Raw genomic sequence first — 6,000 nt, forward strand, 5'->3', positions numbered from 1 at the left:
ATCTCCCAGAACTTCAAGGCTTTGATCCTTGTCCAATGCTCTTTTTCTTTTATATGAGAAACTAGGAGAAACCTCAAAGTTAACTTTCTTAAAAGCAGATGAACTTTCTGGTTCTAAGTGAACCTTCTTTTGGGAAGACCTTGTTGGTGTTTTCAGTATAGCATCAGCACCTACATTGCTTGGCTTCTTTGGGCTTCTAGTTGTAGCTCCTTTCATAATCTCAACCTCCAAACTTCTACTCCTTGTTCCACTCCTTGTTCTACCCTTTGTTATAGACCCTTTCACAACCTCAACATCTTAACTTTCCATACCACCTTTCAACCCACCATGAACAATCTCTTGAATTATTGTTTCCATGCCAGTCCTTATTTTACTCTGGAGTATATCCCCAACAACCTTAACCTCTTTACTGACCTGTTTAATCAGAGCACATAACAAAGAATATAAGTAAGAAACCACTTCACTATTTGTAAACCACAACGTACAGATACATTGTTGTTGCTGACATATGTTGTTTAAAAATAGCTCACTCATGGTACCATAACATATTACTGCCTCCCTCATATATGAAACAATGTTGCAACATGCAGTTCAATAATAACACATTATCAGTGCTTCAAATAACAACATGGGTCCTAACAACATTTGCAATTCCAATTCAAGACTATATAATAGGGTACCCATATCATATTACAACTTCTATAACATTATAAGATTATATGAGTACTTCAAATGTCAAAAAACTGGTTACCCATATATTATCATGGGTACCCTATTATCATTCTGGGATCAACATGCAAGATCCCACTTCACTATTTGTAAGCCACAACATATACATTGTTGTTACTGACATATCTTGTTTCATAATAGGTCACTCATGGTACCATAACATATTACTGCCTCATATATGAAAAAATGCTGCAGCATGCAGTTCAATAACAACACATTTTCAATGCTTCATATAACAAAATGGGTCCTAACAACATTTGCAATTCCCATTCAATACTATATATCATGGGTACCCTATTATCATTCTGGGATACAACATGCAACATTGTTGAACACACTAAAGAAAACAAGTTACTTACAAGACCTTTAAGTACTTTTGCCTGTCTTCGAAAAAGTTCCTCATTATTGTATTTCCCTAAAATTGCTGCACCACTTTGCATGGGCTATTGTGCCAAAGCATCCTCTAACACTTCTTCATTCAATTCTCCTTCAGAAAGATCTAAACTTTCCAACACCACTGCCTTCCCCTTAAGAGGCTGAAACTTTTTCTTATAAGTATGTAGATGTATGTTTCTTGAAGGCAAGTCTACCCAATCTAGTATTCTAGAGAACCTACCATCAACTTGTCTCCGAGCCCCAAGGGATGGGATGTGAAGATATACCCAAATAACAAAACAAATTAAACAACCATATACTGTGAGAGAATCTTTTCCAACACTCACCAAGTTAGACATGTCTTCCAAAGACTCTTCCAACATTTCAAACAGAGGTGTGCCCCAAGGAAAGCTGTCAAATGCATTTAAATTCTCGGCCAGATCAATATACCTCCCATCAACTGTCCTAGTAGATCCTGGAAGCACAACCTGCAACAGTATATACAACCTATTCAGCCTAAACACATCATTCTGACTTTCTTCACCAACACTTGATTTTACCAAGTTTCTAGCTTCCAATATTTCTATTTCAGAAACCGTGGTTCCTTTAAAAAACCTTGCACGAAATTGGGATGGGATCTTGATGTCTGCCGTGTAGAATGAATTAGAAACCGGCTTCACACTAAGACCCATTATAAGAGCAACATCACTTTTTTTAAACACTAAATCCCTCTTATCGATTCGGTAGCAAAGTTTACCAACTTGGTGTCCCAAAACAGCATACACTAGCGTAGTAGTGGTGTGCATTCTCTCGTTAATGCTTAAAATCTTCCCGAAGCCAGACTTCTCAAAATCTTCTCTCTATTCAGTAGTGAATGTCTTGAACAATTTATGCATTTTATCGAGTGACATACGAACAGTCAAATTAAGCTTTCTCATTTTTGAAAGATTGGAAATGGTCGGAAAATTAGGGATTCAAGGTATTCAATTTGGGCGGTTTTTTTGGTCCAAAAATGAACACTGAACAGTCCATATAGCTCACTCATATTACTACCGACACGTGCCAGTTAAAGGTTAAAAACCCATCATTTCTTCAACAGTTCGGCGAATAATTAATGCTATCGTATCATTCCTAACACGTGGCATAGATTTTTCCCGCCCAAACTAGATTCTTCATCTCACCAGTTTATCTAAGTACAGACATATTCTAAAGTACTAACCATCAGCAACTTCTGAGTATGGTCATTTTACAAACGGTGGGACTTCCAAACATTTTGGCTATTTGTATAAGAAAACTTTTTAAATATTGAACAACGGACAATCTTGTAACTAAGTTGGGTGGGAACAATGGTGAAATATGGCACTAAGATGCTAGTTACTACTTCTCAAATTCAGTATGTGTTATTAAATGCTATACTTGAATTTGCTTTAATTTACTTGATATTGAATAAACTTATCAAAATTAACTTTTGTTTAACTTGTTATTGGATAATACTATTTTGTACATAAGTTATTGGTGTATATTAAAGTCAACCTGATAGTCTTAATTGTGTTCTTGTTTATGGCTTCAGTTGCTAATGTATCATACATAATATGCTACCGGTTACCTCTGTTTAGAATAACACGTCCAGCCCAGTTTTGAATGCTAAATACATCTTTTCTTATTGAGTTTCCATACAGATTTCTTTCTCATTATCTCCTTGTCTCCTTGTAAAACAACAACAGTGATATAAGGGTACCCCTGATATAATCACAAACAAAACATATGAACATTAACAATTACTGTGCTAACACTCAAGCATAATGAACCGGCCGTTTCACAAACCACAAAATACCATTACATCGATTTATGCACAAACCTATACAGTGAAACATACTACCAAAACTCCATAAGGTGATCTTTGAGGTGGAAGTGGGATTTCCAAAGAAACCCAAGTTGCTGACGGTACATGTAAGTGTCGCTTATGGTGGCATCCACAGAGTCTTCATTGCTAAAACCTGGCGGAACCGTGACTGAAAAGGCAATCCAAGCTCACCACAATGACTGCACAGTTGTCTTCTTCTGCTTTTGAATCATATTCAAGTAGTCAATTTTTTCATCGATCTAGAAAGGGACTTGTTCATCAAGTACATCATACAAAAACTCAATTTCATGCGCTTAGACAAACCTTCCACAAGACACATGAATCCTTCTAAGAAAATATACACATCAAACACTCTCAATTTCACCTCACCTGTTACATACTTCTTCACTCCATGCAGCAAGAACAAAATCAACATGGAAATAGTAAACACAACTATGGAAACCTTAAAAAAACTTTATACACTACTATGTAAAAACAAACCCAAGACGACCTAGAAAGAAACCAACACTGAAGGCAACAGACCAAAGTTCAAAACATATCAATAAACAATGAGAACCGTAGAGGGAGAGGATAATCAAGAAGATGAACCTTAGAAAAATCCATTATCAAGATTTGTGTTCTTGTCTTACATGAAAAACCTTACCAAAATCACGAAAGAGAGGATAACCAAGAAGATACAATAAAAAAACTAGAAGCTTTGGAGGTTTGTAAACACTTTTATAGTTTGGCATAAAAATCGAGGTGAACGTTGTTTCATGTCCGTACAACAAAAACAAGCCAGAAATTGCTGATAGTAGTTCCATAAGTTGCTAGTTCATGATTCCCACAATAGCTAATGTCCGTTTTCATTTTTGCTTGGTTGAAATTCAGCGGTCATTAATCGCTAGTACGTATCGCTAAGAGAATCTAACGGATAAATATTACTATGCATGTCAACATCAGAAGTACAAGAGGAGAGAGTGTGTGTTGCAGAGGAGAGAGAGTGTTGTAAGGAAGGGCAAAAGGGTAAAAAAAACCCTTTGAATTGGTGAAAATTAAAAGGCATGGCCAGTTGGAGCACAATGTGCTTTTATCATGGCTGATTCAGGCAATTACCCTTTGTTTTAATCCTCAAACTTCATTCTCAAATTAACATATAACAGGATCTAGCTTGAACCAATAAAATCTATAAAGTAGCCAAAAGAAATATTATAAAATATGAAAGGCTACATAGTCATGCTCACAATCAGTTAAGCAAGACAACAAGAGTATTCAACGTAACATATTTTGGATTATATCCCAAAAAAAATTCAAGGAATCACAGGAAGTAAATATCGACAAAAATAACACTTTCAATATTATTAAAATCACAACTTTATAGGAAATAAACATGATTCAATCTTTCGCTTTATACCATATGTAATACTAATTTAATAGCATTTACAGGATCATGAATCATAGATTATTTCACATTGTATAAAGAATGTAAATAATGAATCAATAAAATTGTACTTTGATCCATTGCAAGAGTGGTGTGTTGAATCCAATAGCAAAACATCGTTTTTCTTCCAAACTTTTATATTCTTTATTGTGTTAATTGTTGTAGTGTTGAAATATGGGGTTTCTACACTCTTTTATAAAGGATGGAGAGAGGACGGTGGTTACACTCTTAATCTTCCAAGTTTTTTTATCTCCCCTTTCCCATAAAAGGTGGAATAGAAAAATGTAACATTCTTCTCTTAATTAGCCAATGTAATTAAGGCATGAGAAAATAGGATATTTACTTAGAAGTAACCCACACATCGATTTAGAAACCAAAATTCTATAAAGTTTTTACTTGTTGACCACTTTATGGAGGATATGATATAGTGGCCTTTGGACTATTATATCATATCTTACATTATAGGCCATCAAATTGTGCTACCTATGGAAACCTAAAGAGTTTCTAAATTGTGGAACTCCTAATTTAAGTTGGACACTATAAATAAGGGGTGCCTACCCTAATCCCTACATTCGTATCTGCCTATTCCACTTTTCACAATCAATCTCATGGTAATGTTACTCGAAGATTTAGAAGAGTTTTAAACAAGAAACGGAAGAGAAGGCTATTATAACACCTCATCTCAATGACGACGTGCTCTTTGATGTATTCCTGAAATCCCCAGTCGAAACTCTTGCCCAGAAGTCTAGGTACGTATCTAGGCAATGGTTTAACATAATATCAAACCTAACTTTCATTGAAACCCACAAAGATGATAGTATATTACTTGTTCATGGAATTGGATACTTCATTTTTTATGATAAAAGGATAGCAGTTGATGGGGTCTTGTACATCCAATTCCATCGTAGGGTAGTAGCCTTTGACATCGGTGATGAAACAAAAACAATAGTCAGACAGTTAAAACTGCCCACTAATAATGATCGTTACACATTTTATCGTACCATTTGGCTCACAAGAATGGATGGTTTTGTATCATTGGTATACACTTCGTGGGGGAGCTTGTGTATATGGATTTTGAAGGATGTGAACACTAGTGAATGGGTTCATAAAGTGAGTATCAAGATGTCAAATAAAGGGTTAACGACCAAAAAATACAGCTTACTTTGGTTTTGGTTTCAAACAATACAACATACTTTTTTTTATTCAAAAAATGTAACATACTTTGATTTGGTTTCAATTCATACACACCGTCCAATTTCTCTAACACCGTACTTTACTTAAGGGGCCACGGTATTGACATCCCCATAAATAGGACTAGTACCCTTTTGACCAATTCAAAGGTACTAGCACCCCTCTATTAAATACACAAAAAACACTAACGGTAAGCACCTGCCGCGGGATCGCACAATCCACGGCATCGGGCTGCCGCGAGATCACATATCCCACGGAAGGTAGTTGCCATGGGTTCTTTTAATTTATTTTTTTTTAATAGCCACCGTAAAAAACAGTTAGTTGCCGCGAGATGATTTTGTTTACTAAAATGGAGTTTTTGCTTATGTTAATTATCAAAACTCTTCTTTATTAATTTGATCACAAAATTTTCTTATAGCAT

The sequence above is a fragment of the Coptis chinensis genome, chromosome 2, assembly GCF_015680905.1.
Source record: "Coptis chinensis isolate HL-2020 chromosome 2, ASM1568090v1, whole genome shotgun sequence".
NCBI classification, from domain to species: Eukaryota; Viridiplantae; Streptophyta; class Magnoliopsida; order Ranunculales; family Ranunculaceae; genus Coptis; species Coptis chinensis.